The sequence below is a fragment of the Strigops habroptila genome, chromosome 3 (assembly GCF_004027225.2).
Source record: "Strigops habroptila isolate Jane chromosome 3, bStrHab1.2.pri, whole genome shotgun sequence".
Lineage (NCBI taxonomy): Eukaryota > Metazoa > Chordata > Aves > Psittaciformes > Psittacidae > Strigops > Strigops habroptila.
The window spans coordinates 8648012-8664477 of record NC_044279.2 but is presented as its reverse complement, the minus strand read 5'-3'; positions in this window follow the sequence as shown (position 1 = coordinate 8664477).

The following is a 16466-nucleotide window of genomic DNA, read 5'->3' as shown; positions in this document are numbered from 1 at the left end:
TGTCATATTTCTGTGTCTCCAACAGCTTCCAGGTGGACACCTCTAGAAAGCTTGTGTTCCTGTTTTCATGCTATCAAAGCAACAAACGTCACTTTGGTGTCAGATGGTAAATTTTTAAGTGTCACAATCTAAAAACCAAGTGACCCAGCAGCTTTATCAAAGATACAGAGGAACCATACTCAGAGCCAAAACTAGGTCTCGGGCTTCTGCACATCTCAGGTACATCAATGTATCCTTAAACTTGTATTTTTTAAATTTCTTTTTCTTTGAGACTTTAGTTTTAACTATACAGTCATCAGAAATAGAAAATTTGTCATGCAAAGAGTTAAGAAAGCAGCATAATCTTAAAAAAAGAAAAGGTCATATTTTCATAATGGTATAATAGTCCAAATCATAATAAATTCCATCTGGACTTTTGGAAAAGGATATCACCACTAAAACTCAAAATAGCCAGATAGAAAGAGTGGACTGTGGGTGTTAGTGAAAACACAGCTTAACAGTTAGGGACCGGTTTGATCTCTGATGTGATTTGTGACACTTATGGACCTGCACAGTAGCTTTTGCTCAGCATTACACTATAAACCACACCTGGGTGCCTGATAATAGGATATGTCCTCAGGCATGCAAACCAAGAAACCCATTTCACTCAAATGTTTGCATTTCTCCCTGACAGTGTATTTTTTCAGATAAGTACACAGTCACTTTTACTGAAAATTCAGTTTTCCTCTCCAGTGAGTGCACATTCTTGAAAGTAGAAGCTGACATAGTTAAAGTATGAGATAGAATACTTGAAAATGTCTGTCTATTAAAGAATAAATGACAAAATATGGGAGTTTCAAAGTAATATGTGCTCAACAGTTCTTATATAAAAACATATATAAATACATGAATTCACTGAGTCAATTAAAAAATAATCTTTTTTTAAACTTGTGATTCACAAGTGTGTGTTGTTATATACATTATAGAATCAAGTACTTAGCATGGCTTATAAATGTTAAGAGTATATGGGATGAAGTGAAAAAATCCACTATGTTTCAAAGAAGTGAGTAATACATCATTTCCAGTTGTTAAAAGCAGAAAACTGTCACTAATTTAAATCTTTCAACTCAGTGTTAGGCTTTTTTTACATTTCTTCCTTTGGCATAACTTGCTATTCAGTTTGGTGACTTTATTGCTTAATTTATGTTTTCATTAATTACACAGTGATGTAGTTATCATGGTCCAGATTCAACAGAGATGTAAACTGGTGTAATCAGTAGCATTATAGCAGCTTGTATTTGGCTGCTCATGATCATATTAAAGGTTGCCCTCGAAATATGTTGAAGCAAAGCCTGATTGATAGCCAAAATACATATTTTTCTAGGACTGATGCTAAAAAAATAAGGAAACTCCAGTCTACAAATGTTTTTATTTCTGCATATGTTTGGCATGTCTTTCCTTCTACCTTGTCTCCCCTTACAAACTATCAGTGCATATCACCTCAGAACAAAACATTAAAACAATTCAAACATATTTCAACATGTAATATGTATCCATTGGAAAAAAAGTGGATGTACAAACATTTTCTGTATCTTATCTTCAGTGTCTATTTCTTCTCTAAATGAATGTTTTCAGGAAATAATTTTAGGGGCAAATTCATGGCCATATTGCGTTAATTGTCCAGTGCAAACTCCATTGACTTCAAGGGGGCACATTCAACAGAAGGCAAGATTTCATGTATGAAATATCAGAATACTATAAGCAAAGTAGTATGTATATGTAGATGTAGAAGACATTTTTCCTCTCTCTACTGAAATTATTTTTGGAAAAAGGAGTGTGATCTGTAGGATGTAAAATATGGGTCTATAGAAAACAGTCTCAAGTGTTTTACACAAGACAAACCTTCCTTTGTAGGAGCCTGAATTCTCATCTTTACTTTTCCAGTGACCTTCAGCCATGTTAAAATAGTCGAAACCCAAATTTTAAGTCTGAAGATGTTTGGTTTAATTTTCATCTTTTGTGTCTGCCTCTTTTTCCCAGGATTATCAGAAACACTAAACAAATGGGAGCTGTTTTGAAGGCAAGTGTGCCACTTGTAGTAGCCTGAGGACCAGATTTTCAGCCAAAACAAAATCATGCAAATTCTGTCAACAGAGATGTATTTGTTCACATGGACTGAGTAGTTGGACTTTTTCTGAGTACTTGAAGACAACCTGGTGAGATATCACGTGAGAGCATTCTGCCACGGCTGTGCATATGTCAAACGCATTGGTCTAATACATGTCCTCATGGCTGTCTCTGCTATAATAGCTCCCACCATTTTTAATGTGAACTGTGCATGTTAGAACTGGATATTGCACTGCTGCCAACAAAACACAACAGAAAAGGGTCAGATTGCAGCATTGCTTAGTATGAATCCTGTGGTCATTTTCCATCTCTCAGCATTGTCTCCATCTATCTATTGAAGATTGCATTCTTAATCTCAAATATTTCTGGATAATAGACGATGGATACTTTTTAGTCATTTAAAACCATCACACAGATGAATGTTTCTGATAAAAAAAAAAAAAAAGAATTTAAGATAAAGATAGTAAGTTAATATAAATTTTTACAGCATAACCACAGTTAAAAGAAGAATATGAAAATTTGTCATGAAATTGTATACGTGGGGTAATTGAACAGTCCCACCCAAGTGGAGAGTTTCATTCAACTTTTTGAAATAAAATGCAAGAAAAAAGAACACGACTATACTGATTTATGATAAGGGAGACATAAATAATTAGTTATTTGCTCTTAGAATTCTCCTGAGGGAAGCAATCTGATTTTTTTTCTCACCGAAAGGGTGAAATGAATTTAAATGGGTCTAGGATGAAGTCCCTTGTTTGATGGTCATGCATCTCAGAAAAAAATTATGCACGACATAAAAAAGGCATAAATAAACTTTCACTTTCTGCACTAGTTTTTGGGTCCATCTGTTTTACCTCATTTCTGCAGAAAAAAACATGGAGGTGACACAGAAGAATAATGACCCCCAGAACACACTAATCCTGGCAACTGAAAGAAAAGAATAAAAAGAATGGAAAGGAAAGATGGAGAAAGATCTATAAAAAAAGGGGTCTGTTTTGAAGGAAAAGGTTATGCAATAAATAGATCTGTTCTGTGACCATAAAGGCTCCTTGTAAATGTGGAAAAAAATTAACAAGAATCAGATAGTTTGTTCTGATATCCAGAGATCTCTAATTAAAAGCATTCTGTGAATCCAGACATCAGCCACATCAGACGTCTTCCTTCCTTTGAGGAAGGAAGATACTATTATCTTCCTAAACAAATCCAAACACAGATTTGTAAGGTCTTCCTTCCTTTGAGGAAGGAAGAGCTTACAAATCTGTGTTTGGATTTGTTTAGTTTTTTCCTCAAGAATGAAAAAAAATTGTGATAGAGCTTGGACATCCAAAAAGACACTGCAACAAACTGTAGAGCTGCTCTGGTGCTCTTAGAGAGGCAGTAGAATAGGAGAATGAACGAATGAATTAATGAATGTATGGATGGCTTTAAAATTCTGTGTAGTGACTCAGATGGAAAGTCAAACACCAAGACTCAAAAGTTAGTCAATGACTTGGAAAAATACAAGATAATAGTTTGAAGACAATAATATTCATCTACTGTTTATAGGAAACTTTGTGGCAAAGCTTACAATAGCATCCAGCTTTTTTCTGTAACTATCTGACTGTTCTTCCCCTCACCTTTTCCACCTTCTCACACTATTTTCCTGTGAGGCCGTCCCTGTGCTACTGGCTTGAAAGATGTCCCACTGCAGCAGCCAGAAGCAGCATCCTATCCAGGGGCTACTCCTACGTTAGGCAAGGAACCACTTTGACGCCACGATGGTCTGACATAAAGGGAATAGAGTGGCCTTTTAGAAACATCTTCTCCATCCCACACTTTATCTGCAATGAGTCCAAGCTGGGCTTGTAGGAAATGCTAACACACAGGACTGGATTCTCAGCTCGTGCAAGTTGGCCAAAGCCCATTGACATCGATGGATCTATACTGATTTAAACCACCTGAATATTCAACAGGGTTTTTAGTTTATCATCATCTCCTTTAAGTTGTGCTTGGTTTAAACACTATGTGTGATACGTTGATATGTCTTAGATAGACTGTTTTCAGCTAGACAAGGAGATAACCACCTGGTAAACATAAGAATGCAAAGTCAGGTTCTTGGAGAGCTGTACTTTCAAGGTACCCTCACTTCTGTTGCACATCAATTTCCTTTTAAATCCTTTTCTACTTCACATACCCAGAACAATGAAAGCAGGATTAAAAACTGTCTACGTTTATTAGATTCTGGCGCCATTTGAGATATTTCCTAGCTGCATCCCAACAGTTTTCCCAACTACCTTGGCTTATTTCTGCAGCAGAAGACCCATTTTCTTCTAATCCAGGAATTTGTTGCTGCACGTTTACTGCTAACCTAATTTACTGTCATTCTAGAAATACTTTTCCCCTCTCGAGATGTCTGCCTCAACCCGGAGAGAGAATCAGTGATTTGCTAATGGTACAGCACATAAAATTCTTTTTGGTTTGTTTTTTGCTTTACCTTGTAAGATGTATTGCAGCTGTAGCTCCTGCTGTAGCTGTATTATTTAATGCAAAAAGAATTATAGCATATAAATGTATGTTATGCATGTTAAAGAGGACCAGGAGATTTACACTGGCATTAAAAATGTTTTTGCTGTAAGTCAACATTTAGAAATCTTCTGAGAACTGTGCAAATATATTAAAAATACACAGATAAGTATGTTTAGTCATTCTCCAGGTGAGAAAACAGATGTAGAGTATGAGGATCCTAGGCTGGTGAAGGGATGAGACACACAAGTTAGGCATCACACTGCCTGAATGCTAGGTCCTGAGAAGTGAGATCACAGTGCCCTGAACTGGGTATACAGAACATGGAAGAATGAGGTGTCTCATTAGATCAATCCAGTACTTACACAATAAAAATAAAGATACCCAGGAGTAGCCTATCAAAATCACCATTTACAAGAGTGGACCTGAATGCTCGCCAACCATTCAGTCCGTGGTCTGCGTCAGAGCTAGGATGGAGATTCTTGTATTCACTTGAAATCTCACCTCCATGTAAAAGTTATCTGGGGGAAAAAAATAAATCAGGCCCACCTCTTTTAAATCGTGCCATGCCAGCATTATGCCAGCATTTTCATAACAGTTGAGTCTTCAGAAAACTCGACAGCAACAGGGAGGGCTGTATGGTTTCACACTTTCTTTCACCTCGGAGGATTCCAACTTACATCTGAGTTCAATTTCCTGCTCTGTTAGCTGTTTACGCAGTTTACATTAAACAGTCATTGGAATAGAAAAAAAAGAAAGAAGCACAAAGAAGAGTTAAGAAACTAGGTCTTCACTGTGCTCCGAAGTGCTGTAATACAAAGTAACTTCCGTTTTGCTTTTGCTTGTGTTTGGCCTTTGAATTACGCACTAGGCCAAATGGAAAACAATGGTTAACCCTTCCAAAATAGCTGATCTGTCTTTGTGGGTAAGGCAGTCCTCTGGAACAAGTTTTGAATCCCTAATGCTAGACCAGACCTGGAACCCAGGTTTCTCACTTGCTAGGAAAATTAACCTCTGTGCAGGCATCATGACTTCCTCCTCAGATGTGCTTTAAAAGAGGGATCCACCCCTGCTGAATGGAAGATCTCATGATGTGTTGGGCTCTGATTTCTGTATTCCATTTAACAACTGCTTAATGTAAAATGCTTAAACAGGGACCGAGGCAGGAAACAAAATAAAATTTTTCATTTTCAGCTGAAAGACTAAACTTCTGCTAGTGTTTTGCTTGCTAATCTCATAAATCTTTCATTCCTTTGCTTAATAGCATAGTGCTAACAGGAGGGATGCAAGAGTGCCTGTCTGTTCTCAGCTCAGCCCCAGAGTAAAGGAACTTTCCTAGGACGGAGAATTTCTGAATTTGGACCCTTTCAGACAGAACAGGAAATGAAACTGAGCTCTGTGAATTCTGTAGACAGAGCTCTAACCATTAAGGTATGGCACAAGCATATTGATATCTTTCTGGTAGTTGTATTTCAAAAGAAATTGGTGGCAAGAAGAGAATTTGACCAGGATCCTAACACTAATGGCTCATCTCAGAAAACATATTTGCAGGAACTTCCATTTTTCTAGATTACAATTAATGAACAACTGCTCAGTCCTGCCAAAAAAAACAAACAGGAGAATGCATTTTAAATTTATAGCAATACAATGAAGACACCTTGGAAGGAAGAGCCAGTAAGGATTTTGTCACCTGGCGCTAGTTAACAAACGTGGTTTTCACAATTCAAATTCCACTTCAGAGCTCAAATTCTTTCTCCAGAGCCATTTTCCTTCTTCTACCTTCAAAATCTGGTTTATTTTTACCCCTTTTCCTTTTGCTTAAAGAAAGCTGAAGAAAAAAAGTTTCACTACAGTGATGCAGATGACTGCATGAGTCTCAGGACATGAAACAGGACCAGAGAAGCAATTTGTGTAGAAATGCACAAGAGTTAAATAGTGAAGGTACCACCTGATACACTTGGGATTCCTGGGTGCAAAACCAATACTGGCCTGATTTTCTTAGCACTTCAGGGAGACAAGCTCAGCATTTTTATAAATGTAGCTGACTACTTAGCTGCCTAACTGTCTGCAGGAACCATTTATTGAAAATCTGGCATTCCTGTGCAATCCGATGAATCACATTGGAAAAACATTTTGCTGTCATATTGGAAGCATAGAGAGAATGTTTTTCTCTTCCAGTCTTTAAAAGATCACATGTATCTTTTGCTAGCGAAACTATAAGAATCACAGACTTTCAGAGTTGGTTGAGGTCAGAAGGGACATCTGGAGATCATCTTGTCTAACCCCCTGCTCAAAATAAGTTGCTTGGGCCTGTGTCTAGTAAGGATTTGAATATCTCCAGGGATGAAGACTCCACAGTTCCTCTGAGCATTTGTTCCAGTGTTCAACCACTCTCTAAGAAAGAGGTTTTTTCTTATATTTAAATGGAATTTCCTGTATTTCAGTTTGCACCCATGGCCTCTTGTCTGTTCACTGGACACCACTGGGAAGAGTCTGGCTCCCTCTTCAGCTCCCTTCCACCATCAGATATTTATATACACTGATAAGATCCCCCCTGAGCCTTCTCCTGTCCAGGCTAAACATTCATTTTGGCTCTTTCAGCCTCCAGCACCTTAAATCCTTTTCATGTCCAGTCCCTTTGCTGGGCTGGCTCACATATGTCCATGTCTGCCTTGTACTGGGGAGCACAGAATTGAGTCTAGCACCCCAGACATGTCTCATCAATGGTGAGCAGTGGTGAAGAATCACCTAGCTCTATCTTTTGACAATACTTTGCCTAGTGCAGTCCAAGATACACCAGCCTTTGACACAAGGGCACAGTGGTGGAGCGTGGTTGACTTGTCCACCAGCCATCCAGGTCCTTTTCTGCAAAGCTGTTTTCCATCTGGTCAGCCTCAGCCCATGCTGGTGCCTGGGGTTATTCCTGCCTTGGGGAAGATGAGAGCCAGCCCTTTGGAAGTTGTTGCTCAAACATCACAGGACTTCAGTGGCTGAAAACAGCACTGTGCAGCAAAGTCTTAATGTTCTATCTTACAGAAGAGGAGGCTATATAGCAGACTGGGTGAAAAAATAGTTTTACTTTAGAGAAATGAACAAATAATTATAACTAGATAACAGCCATCCTTATTTTAAGATCTCAGTGACTGAAAGGCAGAAGTATTAGACAAATAAGGAAGGTTGTCTCATCCTCCAATAAAATGTCTTTTTTGGAAAATATCCATTTCTTGTAAAGGAATAATCCAAAATCTTCAACTACACTTAATAAATAACTGATACTTGGCAGATTTGAGTGCACATGCTGCTGTTATCATAAGTTTATTTTAAGACTGGTAAATTAGCAGATGTTCTAGATAGTTTGTCCTTTTAATCCATCTCATTTAAATTTCCTCTTCTCCAGTGACTCATTAACATTCAAAATCCTAGCTGCCTTTTTCTATTTGGGGTTAATGAGATACATATAAATGGATACTATGTATTCCTCTAGATTTTTAAATGTGTTTATTGTTATTTTTTGTATTTTTAGGGATTGATAATGGCATACAGTCAATTCATTACCCATGCTGGAGTCCATAAGAGTTAATAATCTCCTTTAACACAAAGCCATAGCTGTGTGGCATGTCTTAGAATTAGTTTAGTTAAGACTGAGATTTTAGAAACCAGATTCAGATATCAATCTTTTCAAATGATTTCTCCCCACCCCTTTATTATTCACACAAACCACTTGGAAATCTCAACATTGAAATGCTTTCTTATGAATATTTCTTTAATCCAGCTTCCCTCTATACACACACATAATACTGGGACTTGACAGCTGGCCTGTTGGCACCATTTGCTTAGACTCCTTGAGGGGAAAATAAACCTTTTAAAGAACCCTTGGATTTTACAAACAGGTTTTAAAAACAAAAGATCTGTCAAAATCTGAGTCTAAGAGCTTTGCCAGTACAACTTTCAACATTCAACTTCAGTATCCTCCGGTTTACATCTCTATATCTAAGAGACAGTGTGGGAGAACTGTTGATAATGACAAGTTACATTATTTTCAGGATAGTGTCTGTTTCTTGAGTCAGGGTGCTATTGAGAGTCTGAATTTATTATGCTCAAGGTGTAATGTTTTTATTTACTCTAGACCATGAATGATAATGTGATTCATACAGCACTCTTTGTAAAGACTAGAGGCTCTGTTCAGTTGTTTGTACATAGGCAGCTTGTACAACCTGAGACTCCACAGGTCAATCAAGACATCAGAAAGAATACTCCAGGACTTTTCAGTGTCATTAAATGCTTGGGTGCACAACTCAGCCAAGCCAGAATTCAAGGACAGGTCAGAGCCTTTCTCTGCAGGTTGCTGTGCTCTCAGAAATCAGATCTTGCTCAAGTACATAACTCTGAGCACTTTAGTCTTTCAGTGATAAGATGCTGACATCCTGTTTTCCATCTCCTCCCAAAAAAATGCTCAGAGTAGTTTCATATTCAATGAAACATTTGTTCAGTGGGTGCAGCCAAAGCAAAATCATTTCCTTCCCTGTTTGCAGTGAAAACTGTTTGTCTCCAGTTTATGACTAACTTCTAACACCCTCTTCCATTTTATCACAAAAGAGTACAACACAAAATATCTACCTAATCTAAAGTCACTATTAGATTATTTTTAATAATTTAGTGGTGAGTGGTATTTTAGCTACACTGCTTCTTTCAACAGCAAAGATATGATCGCCATTTTTATACAAAGGCGGCAGGTTATATCGTGAGTAACGGTGTACGAGTAATTTCTGGGACTGACTTCTTAGCTGGTGTAACATGACCCACGACAACTTTAAAACATGTGAGGAGTTGGCAGCATTTGCAAAGGAGGACACCACTCAGCAAAAAGGTGTGGTGAATTCTAGCCCCAAGAGGATTGCCTGAAAAGTTCATCCAAAAGCTTATATCAACATATGTGTAGCTAGGGAGATCCTTGTAAACAAGTCATAAACCAGACACAAGTCACCCTAAGTGAAAAGATAATCTCAAAGAATAAATGAGATTACTGAACAGAAAGTGGGACATGGGTACTATAAAACTCTGATAAAAAGCTGTTGATGTGGGAACACTGTAAGAATCAACATTAATGATAAGTCTGGAAGGAGACTGTCTTTACTCACAAATGAATAAAAGCAAAGTATATTTAAATGTTAAAGCTCCTAAGTATGAAGTAGAAAGAACGTAATAATCGGAACAAGTTTTTCTTTTTCTGATAACCGATTATTTAAATGTCATTCTACAGGACTTCCTTGTAACTCCACTAGTTCATGCCTGCTTCTTGAGCAAAATCAGTGGGCAAACTTTTCAACTGATGTAAAATCATCTTAGAGAAAATTAATTCAATGGGGACAAGCCAATTCAGATTACAGAGAATACTGCCTCACGGTAGATTGTTATCACTATATACAGAAGTACAGAAGTACAACAAGACTTTATATTTAGCAATGTTAAAAATCTAAACCAGCCAAAAAATAGCTAAGATGATAAGCCACAGTCCATACTGTTACAAAATTCACAGAAAGGCTGGATGAACCTAAACCATAAAGCCACATGTAACACTTATTTGCAGAGTCACAAGAAGTCCATCCTGACTGTGAGCCTTGAGTTTAATAAAGCAGGGATTGTATTTTCCCTCAGCTTTCACATTGCATGCACATATACAAAACCTGCTGTGATTTGTCTGCTGCTGGGAGGAAAAGACTCTGGATCAGCCACATCGATATGCACCAGCAGCAAGTGTTGCAGGGACAGTAAATCTGCTCCAAGCTGCTTGAGGTTGTTCTGATGGCTTTTGCAGATACACTAATGAAAAGTATTTGCTGGCATACAGTCTAGAGCTCCACAGACCTCTCAAAATGTTATGTACTTTTTTCTACCAGTAGAGAACTTGGACTTATATGACCTCTGGAAATGGTACTTTCCCTCTCCCAGTTCGGCTGGGGCATAATAGATCTCTAGTTGCTTAATTTATACTTATTCCTTTAAACATTTTTGCCGTAGTCTGCGATTATTTTATTTCCATTTGTTTTTTATAACCTACAAAAAATAACAATCTTTTTCCCTACTATAAATGTCCTCATAACTTTTAAACAGGTACAAACAAAAATCTCACCTATTATGTTCATCATTCATACACAATCCTATAAAATAAATAATGCCTCCAAGATTTTTGCAGTTAATCAAGTACAAATATCGGTTTCAAAAGTTTGTCCGCCAGTAAGAATGATTTCAATTGTAGTCTATTTTATGAGGTTTACTCCAATTGAACTCTGTAACATCACAAGAGATTTAAATGTTATCATCCCAGTAGATTTCATAGAAATTTTATTCAAACTGCTCATCAGAGAAGTATTCTTAAATTATCATCCACTATAACTAGTAAAACAACTGTGTATGTAATGTAGGTAGAACTGATGAATAAAAAGAAAACCTCAGTGTGTATAACACAATTACTTGTAAAATGATATGGACAACACAATTACTTGTAAAATGATATGGACTATGCTAGAATATAAATGAACCCTGCTCATCCCAATGAAAGCAATTTTAGTTTCTTTTTGTTCTAGATAACAATATTAGCATAAACAGCAGATTCATAGCCTTATGTTTCAGGCTTATTTGTATATAGCTGAACTATAAAATATAGGAAGACATGAGCCAAAAAGGCTAAATATCTACACTGAGATACATATATAATTTTATGAATTATGTTGCTTTCATAAAAGACTGGAAAATTATTGTGGATTTCCAAGTTACTGGGTGCAGTATGTACATATCAGAGCTGATATGATATCAACCTTTTTATCTGTTTATTCTCTGTTGAGTCAATTCCGAAGACTGCAAATTAACCAAAACAGTTTTGTCCTACCAGAGCGATGGTCTGATGAGAATGAGCCTTCATCATTATGGAACTTGCTATGCTAAAAAAGTATGTATAAACACAACTCACAGGAACATCAAGATGTTGCTCTAGGCAAATGTATAGCTACAATATGCTGGACAGATGAGGACAAACCTTTGAAAATAAATGATTTTAAAAGTTTTTATTTTCCAGACATATGTTAAGCTGCCCTTGGGACAGGAAGTCTTACAGTATGATCTATTCTATTTTAACCTCAGTCTTACACTATGATCTATTCTATTTTAACCTCCCCCACTTGAGGATTTAGAGTAGGCTGTCCCCTCCATAGCAATAATGTCTGTATGCCAGGAGACAGCCATCCCATGGGGAGATAATTTTGACACAGTGACATAAAGCACACTTCATGTTCAGTGACCCTTCAGGGCTGTTGCAGAGTGCTCCCTGCCTCACCTTTCTATAGCACTCCTCCCTTTTGGCTGCGGCTGTCATTCCCAGTCCCTTGCTGGAACAGCTTGTCAAGGGATTTCCTGTGGTACAGAGGAATAGGTTGCTCTGAAGGTCAAGTACAGCCCTGAATGCTGTCATCTGCTGCAATGGAAGCCACTGGGCCAAAATCAGTATTTTCTTAGAACTTTTATGCAGTTTCCACCTTCTACTGAAGACACCAGAGACCTTCAGCAATTGAATTTAATAGATTAAGATTTCCAGGCATTGAATCTTCTGCCTGAAAGTTTTATCCCTGATATCACCGACCAACTCCATCCTTGCATGAGAATACTACACAGGATGCACCAAGTAGGCATTTCTTTGCCTACCTCATCCAAGCCATTCAGTCTAGAGTTACACAGAAAAGGGTATAAGTGCAAATATGTCTCTAGCCTTGGAAAAAAGACTAGGAATAGGAAGCCTTAATTTCGGTATCTATGGAAAGCTCTATCAAAAGCATAAGAACAGCTGCACTGGTTCAAACGGGAGGTCTATCTCCACTTTTCCCACTTCCAACAGTGTACTTTGGGAGTCTGAGGGGCCAGAAGCAGGATTCCAAGCAAGGGTTTAGGAGTATGCTATGTCCAGCCTTTGCAGAACTGTATCACATCCCTGCTTTCACTGACTAGAAGCGTTGATCCAGGCTTGGCACAGGCCATATACTGGAAGCTATTCCTTGCCTATATTTCCTACATTAGCAACAAGTTTAAGAGGCATGACTAAGCTATTGTTCTCCTCTTAATGTAGACAATTATTGGCTGGGCTGAGTGTGCTGGAGCCATCCCTCCTCTGATACGTTCTTGAAATACTCAGTACAGACTTTGCTGGAGGCTATAACATCGCTATCTCTGCTATGAACAGTAGTGAAGTGTGTACACACATTGTACATACTTTGCCTGCTAATTAAGCCTAGAAATTCTTTCTGAATTGTTTTAACAACATAATAATTTATAAATTGGAATCAATGAATGAAATTAAATAATAGAGTGTCCAATCAGAGGATAGGCTCCACCCCCTGATGCTCTGTGAATAAGGTGTGCTGATGACAGGCCATTTTCCCTAGATCTTACCCTGCACAAATTTCCCCCCTGTAACCTGCCTCATAAAAAGGAGCAGAAAATCACCCCTATGCCATAATCAGAATGGGCTCTTGGAGCCCCTGCACCTACAGGCAGCAAGTTATGATCTCCCCTGACAGCAGCAGTCCTCAAATTGCTCAAAGCTCCACCAGTCCCAGTAACATCTCCCTGGCCACCATTATCCAGACTAAGCCTCTGTGCAGTCACATGCAGCAGGGATCAAAGCCTGTGGGTACACCCAAGGCCTCCCTGCTGCAGAGTGGCACACCCAGCACCCAGACAGAGGGATCCTCCCTCCTCTGAAATTCTGAATCCTCTGAATGAAGAAGAATGTGCCAGAAGGTCTCTCGTGTTTTGTCACCAGTGGGCTGATGCACTTCTAAAGAGGCAAACCCAAGGAACAGTGTTGATAAGCAGATGCCTAGAGGCAGCCAAAAATATAGGACACTTCCCTCATCATATTTTTCCATCTTCCAATTCTTTTCAGCCTGAGGAATTACCTAAGCCTGGTGCAGTTTGCCTGTTAGGTAACTACCAACAGATGTACGTGTTTGCCTGATCTTTGGTTGAATCCACATAGACTTTTATGTACACAACATCCTTTGGCAAGGAATTTCGCAGAAATAGTACCCAATGCCAGAAAGCCACCTCTTTTTGTTCTTTGAAATCTCTAGCTTCATTTGATATGCCCTCATCCTGTATGGGAAGACAGTGAACAACCAAGACGTCATGGCCCTGTCCATACTACGAATGATTTTATACAACTTTTGTACAGTATCTCTTTTTGGTTATTTTATCTTGCTACTCAGATAGTTGATGTTAAGCAGTTACTGGTGAAATTTTCTCCATATGTTGTACAGGGAACCTGGGTTGTCACGATTGTGAATGCTGATATGAGAATGAGTTTGCTAAGAGGTTTGCATTGCAGTTTAATTGCTATCGTGAATCTCTGCTCATGTGAATATGATGGTCATGTTTGTGAAAGTTATGTGGAATTAAATAATGTTTGTATATGCTCAAGATTTCACATACTGAAAAACTTCATAACTTTAATTTACATGCTTGTGATATAACATCCTGAATTCTGAGATTAGGAGTATTGACAGAGAACAAGGCGGCAGGTGCAGGTGAGCTGTGGCCTTTTTCATAATCCCTTTTTCATAATCCCTAATCATATAGGATTACTCAGTTCACAATTACCATCCTTCAGTTGCTCATCTTTTCCCTACTTAAATCAAATGTTACACATAAATGCTAAATATTCCTTATTGCTACTTTGGGAATAGTAATAATAACAGTAATTAATGTTTGTTTAATCTCCCTCTTTGGATTTCAATATCAAAGCAATAATATAGTCAGAAAGACATCAGGAAGCTAATAACTCTGTGATATCAATTTCCTAAATCAATCCAAGAGCTAGAGATACAGGATACTAATTTGGATCTGTCCCAAAGTTGGGACAGAAGTGAAGAGAGATGATCAGCTGCTTCAGGCTCTGAAGATGAGAATATTGCAGTACATGTTGGGAAAAATGAGGCTAACACAAGCTGGTATTTGCAAAGGTCTCATCACAAAACAGTAGAGAACATCAGCTGACATGGCTTATCATATTTGTACGACATGGAAACTAGACAGCACAAAATTTAATCATAGAACAGTTCGGATTGGAAAGGACCTTAAGATCATGTAGTTTCAGTCCCCCTGACATGGACAGGGATACCTCGCACTAAACCATGTCGCCCAAGGCTCTGTCCAACCTGGCCTTGAACACTGCCAGGCATGGAGCATCCACAACTTCCTTGGGCAACCCATTCCAGTGCCTCACCACTCTCACTGTAAAGAACTTCTTCCTTATATCTAATCTAAACTTCCCCTGTTTAAGTTTGAACCCATTACCCCTTGTCCTACCACTACAGTCCCTAAGGAAGAGTCCCTCCCCAGCATCCTTGTAGACCCCCTTCAGATACTGGAAGGCTGCTATGAGGTCACCACGCAGCCTTCTCTTCTCCAGGCTGAACAGCCCCAACTCTCTCAGCCTGTCTTCATACAGGAGATGCTCCAGCCCTCTTATCAGCCTCGTGGCTTTCCTCTGGACTTGCTCCAACAGCTCCATGTCCTTTTTATGTTGAGGACGCCAGAAGTGTACACAATACTCCAAGTGAGGTCTCACGAGAGCAGAGTAGAGGGGCAGGATCACCTCCTTCGACCTGCTGGTCACGCTTCTTTTGATGCAGCCCAGGATACGGTTGGCTTTCTGGGCTGCGAGCGCACATTGCCGGCTCATGTTAAGTATCTCATTAACCAACACCCCCAAGTCCTTCTCTGTAGGGCTGCTCTGAATCTCTTCTCCTCCCAACCTGTAGCTGTGAAATCTGAAGCTATGAAATAATAATCTCATTTCAGAGACTTGAAGTACAAAATAAGTGGGTATGAGACAAGCTGAGGTTTCCCTCCCTTTAAAAAGTAGTACGACAGTGAGAGGAATTATCTTAGAGAGAAAACATGGGGTTTATGCTTCCTTTATGTTGAGGAGATAGCTACCCTTACAAATGAAGTCTACACTAGTGAAGGTGACAAAGCCAAGGCATGCAACCAAAAACTGTCATGCAGTAACTTACATGGTCAAATCACTGGCAGGAGCAGCTGAACTGTTGGCTCAGGCAAAGTTACACTCTTGTAAACAATACCCAGATATGATTCAGGAGCTAGCATAAGCAAATAGATGTTATTGTTGTGGTTGCCCTGTTGTGGTGGCGAAGAGGGTTTAGCTGAAATGTCATATGCCAGTTAATCTTAGGATCACCGAATGGTTTGTGGCTTATTTTGCTTACTACTAAATATGCAACCACAAAAGTTGGGAGTGATGCAGTTAAGCTCCAGAGAGAGGTAAAATTTCAGACAACATACTCCTTGTATTTCTAATATGTTTCCTGTGCCTAGATCTCCCCATCAACTAGGTTTGCTCAGGGGACTAGCTGGGTTACTTTTCTGAAGCTTATCATAATCTTTTTCTTTTTTCTTCCTGTTGCAAAGAAAACCTTGGCACCTAGCACAGCAATCTGGATTCCATTCTGAGAGCAAATCTACATTCTTTTTGGATCTAGCTTTACTGTAACACCAAAGAGGAAGAGAGGGAGGATGCCATAGTACAATAGAGAAAACAAACAGATTACAGAGTGTAGTATGTTTTTCTCACTTTATATACCTCCAGTGTTGCCTTTTTCATACAAGCTCAAGCTCCAGAATGACAAAAAATCTCAGGCTCAAAAAAAAAAGAAACATCAAAAATAGCAGCCATCCTAAATGTCACTTAAACATATGCTGCTCAGTGATGCTTTTTGAACTAGGAAAAAAATCAAAAGAAGTAAGTTTTCCTCTACCCTGGACGGCAAGGGTAAGAAAAGATGTTAAGA